We start from the raw sequence: 12,827 nt of genomic DNA, 5'->3' as shown, positions 1-12,827 counted from the left end.
CCTGGACCAGGGATCAAACCCGTGTCCCCTGCATTGGCAGGAGGATTCTTAACCACTGTGCCACCAGGGAAGCCCCCCACAATTGGCTTTTTAAAAAACAGTTTATATTGAAGTGTAACACACATGTGGAAAATTGCTCGTATTATAAGTGTTGATGAAAAAATTAATCACTCAATCTAAGTAAGAAATGGAAAATTTTATTCGAGACAAATTGAGGCTTATTACCCAGGAACAGTCTCTCAGAAAGCTCCGAGAACTGTTTTGCCCGTTAGAGGTCAAAGTACAATTATATATGTTTTTGAGACATAGGGCTGTACATTAAATGATGTATTACTGACAGTTTACACCGTCCAGATCTATGTGTACAAAGCGAGTAGTGGGTCATGGGTCATCGTGACCCCTTACAAGATGAAGAAGGAAGGGTGTCTCCAGAGGAAGAATCTTGTTGATGCTAGGAGAACGTTGCTGTTTATTGTTGAGCAGGTGTTTCTGCAGATGGGAAGGTTTGGGCAATGCATAATGCAGATACACAATGCACAGTAGAGGGGAGAGAGGAAGCCAAAGCTCAAGAAAAAATTTTGTGTGTAAATTTTCCTTAACTTGCCTTAGAATACAAATGTTTATTTCATCACAGATGTATAGCTCTATGAATTATAACAAAGTGAACATACTCTTGTAACCACTCTGCAAATCAAGAAATAGTATTGGGTTGGCCAAAAAGTTCCTTCCGGGTTTTGCCATAACATGTTACAGAAAAACCTGAACGAACTTCTTGGTCAACCCAGTACCTTGCCTACACCCTGGAAGCCCCTGTCTTGCCCCCTTCCTATCACCGCAATTACCTTTTTCCTCCAAAGAAACCATAGTTCTGACTTCTAACACTATAGATTAGTTTCAGCGCTTTTGAACTTAACATAAATGGATTCATTTCGTGTCTGGCTGCTTTGCTTCAACATTATGCTTGTGAGAACCAGACACGTTATTGCATGTACCTGTAATCCGTTTGTTTTCATTGCTCTGTACTACTCCGTTGTATGAATCACAGTGTATTTATCCACCCTAAGGACATCCGTGTTGTCCTCAGTTTTGGGCTGTTACGAGTATGCTGCTGTTCACTTTCTTGTACGTGTCTTTTGGTACACAAAGGAACACATTTCTCCTTGGTATATACTTGGGAGTGGAATTGCTGATCATAGGGTGTGTCTGTATTCAGTGTCAGTAGATGATACCAAACACTCTTCCAAAGTGATGGTTATCAATTTATACTGCCGTCACCAAAACATCACAGTTCTGGTTGCGCCACATCTTTGCCAACATTTGGTTTGGTTGGTCTTTCTAATTCGAGCCAATCTGCTGTTAATTGGTGTTTCCCCAGTCAAGCACTTTTTTATATGTTTATTGGCCATTGGATATCCTCTTTTGTGAAGTGCATGTTCAGATCACTTGTCCATTTTTTAAGAAGTAGACTATCTTTTATTATTTCGTAGAGAAGTTATTTTTATATGCTGGATATGAGCCCTTTGGTTAATTGTGTTGGAAATATTTTCTCTTACTCTGTGGGTTGGCTTTTCACTATCTTAATGGTGCCTTTTGATGAACAGAAATTCTCATTTTTACTATAATCCGTCTTGTCCTATGGTTAGGGCATTTTGAGCCTTATTAAAGTAATCCTTTCCTAACTCAGTCATGAAAATATTCCCTTAAATTAAGAAGGAATTAGTGCTCTTTATTTGTCATTTAGACTTGCAATATACTGGGCATTGATTTTTGTGTATGAGTTGAGGTGGGGATCAAGTTTGTTTTTTCTATATTTTAAAATTATCTGGAATTATTTATTTAAAAACCCACCTTCTTCCCCTGGACTCTTTCTTCTGTTCCAGTATTCTCTAGGTTTTATCTAACCTTGTAACAGTGTAACACTGTCTTAATGACCACAACTATAATAAGTCATGATCTACTAGTGTGTCCTTTTACCTTGGTTATTCTCAGCTCTTTGCTTTTCCATATGCGTTTTGGAGTTACTTTATCAATTTTGACATTATTGTTTTGATTGCATCAACATCTTTACAATGAGTTTTTAATTCCGCAAACATAATATGTATCTTTCCCTACATACTTATTTGAATATAGCCTTTTCTGATTTCTCTGTTTAGTTTTCTTTGTGAAGGTTTTAGCTTCCCTTAAATTTAAATCTACTCCCAAGTATTCTAAAATTTTGATGCAGTTGTGCACATGTTTTTTAAAATTCCATTTTCTGACTTTTTTTGTTAGATAGAATCTCTCTCAATAAAATAGTAAATATAAGTTATTGAACTGTTTCCTGATTTACAAACCTTTTAATCACTTAGAATCTTTCACTGTTGCAAACAATACTTTAATGAAATTATTATACATCTATTTTGTGCATACCTGTGAGTACTTTGGTAAGATAGAAGCAGAATTGTGTGTTAGAGTTCCTACTCATTTTTTTTTTTTGAGTTCCTACTCATTCTAACCACTGGTAGATACTACACAGTTGCCCTCTGAAAATACTGAACCCACTAAATATACTCAACTAACACAAGAATGTCCATTACTCACACTTCACCAATATTCATTTAGCTTATGCCAGTCTAAGGTTAAAAATTGCATACTACTGTTTTTAATTTGTATTTCTCAATACTAGCATAGTTGGACATCTTTTCATTTTGTCTTCTTCTGTGACTCGTTTGCTTGTATTCTTTGCCCTTTTGTAAATTGGGTCATTAGTCTCTATTCTTACTGATTTGAAAGCAGGTTTTCATACATTAAGGCAATTAGTCCTTTGTTGTATATATCGCAGTCCTAGTCTTTAGCTTGCCATGTCTTTTACCTTTTGCCTTCATTATATGGAAATTTTATGTTTCATGTAGTTATATCTTTTCTGGAGTTGTCGTTATTGTTGATGGTCTGAAGGAAGCCTTCCCTAACCTAAAGTTGAACAATATGTGTATTTTAACTAATATGCATCTATGTTTAGATTTTTATTCAGTCTAGAATTTGTTTCTGTGTGTGGCATACATAAGGATGTGTTGTTAAGGGTGGCAGTGTGCTGTAGGGAGCTTAGGTGATGGAATCTAATGACATGGAGTCAAATTTTAGGCTTCAGTTACTGAAGCAAGTTAATTACTTTTTACTGGGCAAGTTACTGGGCAAGATGATTTCCTATTTATTTGTGCTTAGGTTCCTTATTTGTGTAAAAAAATTGTTTTTAGTAGTCAATAAAATAATGCATTTAGGGACCTCAGCAGAGTGCGAGTGCCCGGCTCATTGTGGAACCAAAATAATGTAAGCTACTGTTAGTTTTGTCTTTCCCAGATTGACAACTATTTGCCCCGACATTTAATAAATAGTTGATTCTTGCTCGGCAGATACGGAGTGCTAACTGTCACATTTTTAAATGCCTTTCTATATGCTGATTTATTTCTAGATCCTTTAATATTTTTTGTTTATGTCTATCTAGACCTTGTGCCAATTTTGTGTCTTTGCAGCTGATATAGTTTTAAAGTTATTTAAATATCTGGCATTTCAAATTACCTCAATTCTTCTTTTCCTGCTAAATTTTGTTTGGGTAGTTGTAGACATAGACTCTTATGTATGAACTTGAAAGTCAGTTTCTCAAGATCTATGAGATGATGAGATTGGAATTTCCATTGGGATTATATTAAATCATAGATCAATATGAGAGGCCTGGTAATACTGAGTCTTCCTATCCAGGAACATAATTTATCTCTCTGGCTATTCAGAATTTCGTTTAGGTTCTTCAGTAAAGCTCTACAGTTTTCTTCTTATAGCTCGTGCCATATAACTTAATTTTTGCAGACTTAATTAAAAATGGTATTCATCTGTCATGTTTTAAAATGGTTTTGTTGGTATAACAAAGCGATTTTCATGTTTCTAATTCTGATTTTATACTCATGTTAGTTCTACTAGTTTTTTCAGTTGAGAGCCTTGGAATTTTTGTAGACAAATCATGTGACAGCTTGTGTTTTTTATTATAAAATATACATAAAGTAAAATTTATTATCTTAACCATGAAAAGTTTTTATCATTTTACTCATTGAAAACATTTATTAACACTTTATATGTAGCACATAATGGTTTACACAATAGGTGCATAGGTGTTAGCCTTTTTTTTTTTTTTTTTGCGGTACTCGGGCCTCTCACTGTTGTGGCCTCTCCCGTTGCGGAGCACAGGCTCCGGACGCGCAGGCTCAGCGGCCATGGCTCACGGGCCCAGGCGCTCCGCGGCATGTGGGATCTTCCCGGTCCGGAGCACGAACCCGTGTCCCCTGCATCGGCAGGCGGACTCTCAACCACTGCGCCACCAGGGATGCCTGGTGTTAGCCATTTTTAAGTAGAGTTCAGTAGTGTTAAGTATATTCATGTTTGTGTGACAGATTTTCAGAACTCTTTTGTCTTGCACAACCGAAACTATACTCATTAAACAACTCTTCATTTCTCCTCTCTTCCCAAACTCTGGCAACCACTATTCTATTTTCTATTTCTATGAATCTGACTACTCTGGGTACCTCATGTAAGTGGAACCCTACAGTATTTGTGTGGCTGGCTTATTTCACTTAGCATAATGTCCTCAAGATTCATCCATGTTGTAACATGTATCAGAGTTTCCTTCCTTTTTAAGGCTGAATAATATTCCACTCTGTGGTCTGTACCACATTTTGTTTATCCATCCATCCGTCAGTAGACACTTGGGTTGCTTCCACTTTTGAGCTATTGTGAATAATGCTGCTATCACCATGGATGTACAGATATTTCCTTGGGACCCTGCTTTGAATTCCTTTGGGTGTATACCCAGATGTGGGATTGCTGGATCGTATGGCAATGTTCTCTTTATTTTTTGAGGAGTCTCCATATTGTTTTTCATAGCTGCTGAATGTATAGCGATACATTCCCACTACAGTGAGCAAGTTCCAATTTCTCCACCTTGTCAACACTTGTTATTTTCTGAGTTTTTGTTTGTTTAATATTAGCCGTGCTAATCAGTGTGGTGTCTCATTGGGTTTTGATTTGCATTTCTCTAATTATTAGTGATGTGTGTCTTTTCAGGTGCCTTTTGGCCACTGGTGTATCTTCTATGGAAAAATGTCTATTCAAATCCTTTGCCCATTTTTAATCAGGTTTTTAACACTAGAAAATAAAACACAAATCGTTACCTATCTTTCTTTTTTTTTTTTGTGGTACGCGGGCCTCTCAGTGTTGTGGCCTCTCCCGTTGTGGAGCACAGGCTCCGGACGCGCAGGCTCAGCGGCCATGGCTCACAGGCCCAGCCGCTCCGCGGCATATGGGATCCTCCCGGACCGGGGCACGAACCCGTGTCCCCTGCATCGGCAGGTGGACTCTCAACCGCTGCACCACCAGGGAAGCCCTACCTATCTTTTTTTTACTAGACCTTTTCTACTGCCTAGGGCCTCCAAAACAAAGCTAGAAAAGTGGTGATTAGTAGAGTTCCTTGTGCTATTCCTGATTTTATAGGCTTCCTTCTAATGTTTTCCAGTTAAAAATTATGTTGGTCAGAGATTTTTTTTGATCAATTTTTTTAATCAAGTTAAGGAACATTCTTTATATATCTGGGCTTCTAAGTGTTGATATCACAAAAATTAGTTTGAGTTTAATGTATGAGGGATATATTTACTGAAATGACTGTGTGATCCATGTGATTTTCTTTAATCTGATTATCCAGTAATTGCATTTTAGATTCATTAGTGTGGAACCATCTCTGCACTATTTCATCATGATGAAATGCTGAATTTGATTTGCTGATTTTCTGGTCATTTTAAATAAGGAAAGGTCTTAGCCAAATATAATGAATTTTGTGAATTCAAGATAAGGGAAACTATGGGGACATTTTCTATATTTTAAGTAGCAAAGTATACAGTGACTCCACAGTGGCGCACAGGATTTGTTAAAATGGAAACAACAACCAAATGGTTTTTAGATCTGCCCCGTGTATTGTCTGATGTTATTTTTTCCCTCAGTGTTAAGATTTCTTCTGTTGTGTGTTGAGTTACATGGCATAGTGAGGGCGACTCCTAGGGGATTTCCCTTGACTTATTTAGAGCACATATTCTATCTTGTGTTGTAATCTTAGAAGTTGCAGGTAAGTGGTGGTGACATCAGAGTTACTGTTGCTTCTAGATCATACCTAACTCTTATTTAGTAACATCTAGCACATTATTAGTGTCTAATTCATTGATTATTAATTCCACTATTACAAATAATAATATGTTCATGCATTCATTTAGCAAATATTTACTGAGCATCTACTATATACTGGTAAGTTTGATAGATGCTTGGAATTCAGAGATGTGTCAGGCAAGATCCTTTCACTCAAGCAACTTGGTTCTTTTTGTTTTTGCTTTTTTTGGTGGCAGGGTAGTAGGTAGGTGACAGAGAGTAGCATGGGGGAGAGAGAGATGAAATGTACACAGATAAGTGCAACAAAATGGTCTAATAGTCTTATTGAAGAATGTATAGCATATCATAGAACACAAAGGAGAGTATGATCAATCCTATTTGGGGGAACTAGGACAGGCCTTCTGAGCAGACATGGAAGATAGTAGGCTGGATAAGTCAGGTGGTCAGGTGGAGGCAAGCTAGACCAAACAGGCAGAGGAAGGATGGAGCAGGACTTGTTTGAAGAATAGCAGGTAGTTTATTATGACTGATAGATAAGAGGCAAGGGGAGTGATATGCAAGGGCATTATGTCTGTAGACTTTGAGGAGGTCAGGTCTTCAGGAGAGAGAAATTATATGGCGTGAAGGTTTTAGGCAGGGGAGTAACAGAACCAAATACAGGTGTTGTCAGACTGCTTTAGAGGTATTGAGGATGAGTATAGATCTGGCAGGGAGGTGAGTGGCTGCTGTGGAGAAGTAGGAAGACCAGTTTGGAGTGGTCCTTATAGTGGTCCAAAGGATAGATGATAGGGGCAGTCAGTGATTTCTACTTTTCTGTGAACAGATGCATTTAAAAAAATCTTTGTGATACTCAGTGATAACGGAATCAGAGTTAATAAAAAGCCTAGGTGCTCTTGGTTTCATTTTCGGTGATGGCTTATACCTTTTGCTAAGCCTATTGCCAGGGCTGCTAGAAGAATAAAATAATTTGAATTTGAACTCTTTTTGCCCAGCCTGGAATGAATGTGGGACTTAATAGTGATATATAGTTATCCTTCTGTTTATGGATTACCCAATCCATGGATAAAATATGTGTTCAGCTCTAGGTCAATTTGCTTGAAACAAACTCACACAAAACCAGTTGTCTAAAACCAATTTACCTAAATTAATATTCTCAACGTATTTCTGTCTTCAACAGTAAGTAATTATGTTTGCACCACTCAGGCACAATAACCCAGTGCCTTCCCACCAGGGCGTCTCTGTGATGAGTCACTTTTTGAGGGCATTAATTGCTCCTTCCTAGTCAACAAAATCAATACCTTACATTTCAAACTTGGTAAACCATTTACCTCTGCCTCTTTATCTTTCACATTCTACCCATCCTTCCCCCAGTTCCAGCGTTACTTCCTTTAGAAAGCCTTTGAAAAAAAAAAAAGCCTTTGACTATCCCACCCTCTCATGAGTGTCTCTGAATCCTTTGACCACCAGGTACTACCTAAGATAGGTCATCTGTTGTTGAATTTTTATTTAAATTGTACATCATTTAACATTTTATGCGTTTGTTTTATATCCCAATTCGTCTCTCAGTCTTTAGTGAGGGGAAAAGTAATCTGGGGATCCTGTTAATTCAGGTATCTGGAGTAGGGACCGTGAATCTGCCTTTTTCACAAGATGCATGGGTATTTTGGCTATAGTGCTAGGTCAGTAGTCTGGGGGATGCAGAAGGACCCTCCAAGGGGTAGAGGCATGGATAATTTTGAGCAAATTACCTTCCACATCCTCAGCTTTCATTAGTACTCTCTTAATTTAAATGGATCGCCTACCCAATTTATAAAGGGAAGGTATCTCACCTATTGCAAATCTTGCTCTACCTTGCTCAGATGTGAAAACCTCCAGGGTGTCAAAGAAAGGATAATTTCAAATAATGGTATCTGGGAAGCCTTTATTAGAGGACCAAAAAATTGATCCTATCCATTCCAATAAGATACATTTCCAATTAAATTTTAATTTTTAATAATTATCATGTTTCAATATGTTTTCATAGTTAGGTGCTAATAAAATATTTTTATAACTCAGCCCAGAAGTAAACCTAAAACTACTTTTGTGATCAGAGAAAATTTTTAAAAATCATTTTTACATTTGTATTCCTTGGAAGTTATGAGAGGGTGAATAATAGGCATTGAAGCATAAAACTATTACTTTTGGATAAATTCTTTTAAAAAGAAAAGAAATTGAAATGTTTAAAAGGAGGAAAAGGACCAGGTAAAATTCCTGAATGTTAAAGCCATCTGTTCGCAGCCTTTTTAAATAGATAATGCTGAATGGCAAATATGGTATTATTAGAGTCTATTAACTACATTTAAAAGAGTAATCATTATATTTTTAAGATTAGTATTCATAAATTGTCCAGAATTTGTTTTTGCAACTGTTTAAACTTACAGTGACAAATTTCAGATGTCAATTTAAAAATGTGTGAGGAGTATGGTATTTTTTAGAAAAATTGTAGTGGGTGTATGAGCATAAGTTTGAAGAGCACTGTTCTGGTTTGTACTTTGAAAACTGTTGCCTCAGAATCACCTGTGACCATGTTAAAAATGTAGCTCACTGGATGTGATCCAGGCATGATCATGTGTGTGATAATAGCTGACATTTATTTAGTTCTGTGTGCCAAAGAAACTGAAAGTGGCAGGTTCATTTCTGCAAAACGTGTCAATGCTGTTTGCCTTTCCCGAGGGCATCGCAGGACTCCCTTCCCTGTGGCTTACTGCCTTGTTCTTAGGGGCTATAACCGGAGCCTAAGGTTATAAAGGAACCAGCCAATTCCCTCCGGTATGAGCCTGCTCAGAGTACTTGCTCCCCTCCCTTCCCACCCCTGCACCTGTGGAGTCAGCCCATCTCTCTAGAGTCTCAGGGAAGAAGCTTCTAGACTCTTCCCCCAACCTCCTCACACTTTCTTTCCCCTCCTCACCCAAACTCAGATCAGCTGTAGGGTTTGAAGGAGAGTGGGAATGTGTGTCACTACCAGGAACAAAGACATTCTGTCTTGTTGTGCTGTACCTGGAGGACCATCCTGCTTCTGTGTCAGGTATGAGCTGATCGTCCAGGACTCTGAGCCACGTCTCTGGGAGGTCAGTGAGACGGGAGTGTGGTTTCTGTCTTGCTTTGTTCTTTTCTTTCTCTAAAGTGAATCAATGTCTTTATTTATTTAAAAAAAATTTTTTTGGAGTATAGTTGATTTAAAATGTGTTAGTTTCAGGTATACAGCAAAGTGATTCAGGTGTATGTGTGTGTGTATATGTATATATATATGTACATTTTTCAGATTATTTCCGTTATAAGTTATTACAAGATATTGAGTACAGTTCCCTGTGCTATACGGTAGGACCTTGTTGTTTATCTATTTTATGTATAGTAATGTGTATCTGTTAATCCAAAACTAGTAATGTATCCCTCCCCCCCGTTTCCCCTTTGGTAACCATAAGTTTGTTTTCTGTGTCTTTGAGTCTGTTTCTGTTTTGTATATACATTTATTTGTATTATTTTTTAGATTTCACATATAAGTGATATCATACAACATTTGTCTTTCTCTGTCTGACTTCACTTATTCTCTAGATCCATCCATGTTGCTGCAAATGGCAATATTTCAGTCTTTTTTTATGGCTGAGTGATATTCCATTGCATATATATATATATGTATATATATCTTCTTAAACTGATCATCTGCTTATGTGTACGTGAGTTGTTTCCATGTCTTGGCTATTGTAAATAGTGCTGCTGTGAACATTGGGGTGCATATATCTTTTTGAATTAAGAGTTTTCATCTTTTCTGGACATATGCCCAGGATTGGGATTGCTGGATCATATGGTAGCTCTATTTTTTACTTTTTTAAGGACCCTCCATACTGTTCTCCATAATGGCTGCATCAGTTTACATCCCTACCAACAGTGTAGGAGGGTTCCCTTTTCTCCACGCCCTCTCCAGCATTCATTATGTGTAGATGTTTTGATGATAGACATTTTGACTGATGTGTGATAATGAGGTGATACCTCACTGCAGTTTTGATTTGCATTTCTCTAATAATTAGTGATGTTGAGCATCTTTTCATGTGCCTGTTGGCCATCTGTATGTCTTCTTTGGAGAAATGTCTGTTCAGGTCTTCTGCCGATTTTTTGATTGGATTGCTTGTTTTTTGATATGGAGCTGTATGAGGTGTTTGTATATTTTGGAAATTAATTCCTTGTCAGTCACATCATTTGCAAATGTTTTCTCCCATTCCACATTTTGTCTTTTCATTTTGTTAATGGTTTCCTTTGCTGTGCAAAAGCTTTTAAGTTTCATTAGGTCCCATTTGTTTATTTTTGTTTTTATTTCCATTACTCTAGGAGGCAGCTCCAAAAATATATTGCTGTGATTTATAACAAGGAGTGTTCTGCCTATGTTTTCCTCTTGGAGTTTTATAGTATCCGGTCTTTCATTTAGGTCTTTAATCCATTTTGAGGTTATTTTTGTATATGGTGTTAGAGAATGTTATAATTTCATTCTTTTACATGTAGCTGTCCTGTTTTCCCAGCACCACTTATTGAAGAGACTGTCTTTTCTCCATTGTATGTTCTTGCCTCCTTTGTCTTAGATTCATTGACTGTAAGTGTGTGGGTTTATACTTGGGCTCTGTATCCTGTTACATTGATCTATGTGTCTGTTTTTGTGCCAGTGCCATACAGTTTTGATTACCATAGCTTTGTAATATAGTCTGAAGTCAGGGAGAGTGATTCCTCCAGCTCCATTCTTCTTTCTCAAGTTTGTTTTGGCTATTCAGGATGCTTAATATTAATAAGGATTAGAAATAAGTCAGTTACTACAGAGTTCAAAGTCATTTTAAAAACTAGATGTGGTGCTTGCTTCGGCAGCACGTATACTAAAATTGGAACGATACAGGGAAGATTAGCATGGCCCCTGCGCAAGGATGACATGCAAATGCATGACATGTTCCATATCTTTTATATGTATAGCTGATTCACTTTGTTATAAAGCAGAAACTAACACACCTTTGTAAAGCAATTATACTCCAATAAAGATGTTAAAAAAAAAACTAGATGTGAATGGTTACAACCCTGATAAGATGTATAGGACAAAGAACAGAAAGAAGTACAGCAAAATACTAACAGTGGCGTCTTGGGGGGTGGATTTTCATGTTTTCTGAATTCCAGTTCTTAAATATAAGCATGCTTCTATTGCTTTTACAATTTAGAAACCTCTTCTAAATTATCCTTTCTGAGAGGGGGGGATACCAGACACTCATAACTGGCACAAATGGATACTCTGCTGCTTGTACTCCAAGAGGGTATTTCCATTTCTCAGTGATAATAACTAATAACGAATCTGTGTTTTACATCTGTCAGGCCCTATGGAAATGAACTAAATGTTATACATGGATTAAATAACTGTAATCCTTAGTGTAATGTTATGAGGTAGATAATTATTCATAGTTTACTAAGGAGGGTACTGCAGCTTAGAAAAAATTATATACTTTTCTTGGGTTTTACAAAGCTAGTAAAGAGAGAAGCCAATATTTGAACCTTGGTTTTGCACCATTAAACTGATAGGCATGTCACCTTACACCAGCTCACACCATGCCCCGTCCTTTTTCAGTAAATATAGAGGCATTTCTAAGAACTGAAATGAGGATCCACTTTGGAATGAATGGAAAGAAATATCGGATATGGAGTGATGATGAAAGGATAAAATGCTATAATGTGTTCTTACATGGAATTATGTATAGAAGAAATAATTCACATAGTATACATTCAACAGTAATTTTATTTGAAGTGCATCATTTATTTAAGTAGTATAGCCTGAACACCTCCTACATGCCAGGACTTGTTCAAGGCATTTGAATACATCAGTGAATCAAGAAGAAAACAATTCCAGCTTTCTAGGAGCTTGCCTTCTAAGGGAGTGGGGGAGGGTGATAGTGGTGAATAGAGATAATAAAGAAATAAAGTAAATAAATTGTAGATTAGATGGCGATAAATGCTATGGAAAAGAAGAGCCAGATGAGAGGCATTGGGATTGTAGTGGAAGGGTCGGTTACAGTTTTAAATAGTGTGGTCAGGGTAGGACTCCTTACGACTGTGACGTTTGAGCAAAGAAATAAGAAAAGAGAAAGAGTTAAGGGAATGCAGGGGAAGGGAAGCTCCAGTTCAAAGGCTCTGAGTACAGAATGGGTGTTGTGTGGTCTGGGTAACTGCAATTGTTAAGCAGTTAGCCAGAAAAGGAGATTTGGGAAGAAATGTAGAGTCAGCTGTTCTTAACCTTGGGTCTAAGGACCTCTAAGGAGTCCAGGGATAGAATTCAGGGGTCTATTAATTTGGGTGGGAAAAAATTTCACTTTTATTTTTAACAATAACATCTAACTGAAATTTAACATTTTTCAGCAGACCAAAAACCTAGAATAAATTAGTAGAACCAATGACCTTGTCAGCAATATAAGTCATAGATGTTATCATATCACATGATAGGTGTTGCAGGTGTCTTAAAATACGGTTGTGTTCATCATCGCATCACATCAAAATTATGTTAGTAATTAGACCTGCCACTAGATTCTCTTATTTAATGTATTAATAAAGGGAGTACATGTGTTACTATATCACAATTAAAACTAAAACTGAGT

General features: G+C 37.1%; 1 protein-coding gene and 1 non-coding gene across 2 annotated transcripts in view; both read left to right on the top strand.

The window, feature by feature from the left end:
* FMN1 (formin 1) overlaps positions 1–12,827 on the top strand; it is a 405,529-nt gene that overhangs the window by 113,157 nt on the left and 279,545 nt on the right. The gene's annotated exons all lie outside the window — the stretch shown is intronic.
* Positions 11,049–11,155, top strand: LOC115845932 (U6 spliceosomal RNA). Its single transcript, XR_004036703.1, has one exon. It is a non-coding gene; the product is annotated as a U6 spliceosomal RNA (small nuclear RNA).

The sequence above is a fragment of the Globicephala melas genome, chromosome 2, assembly GCF_963455315.2.
Source record: "Globicephala melas chromosome 2, mGloMel1.2, whole genome shotgun sequence".
In the NCBI taxonomy this organism is placed as follows: Eukaryota; Metazoa; Chordata; class Mammalia; order Artiodactyla; family Delphinidae; genus Globicephala; species Globicephala melas.
The sequence above is the reverse complement of the archived record's forward strand: the minus strand, read 5'-3'. Positions and strand labels throughout refer to the sequence as shown.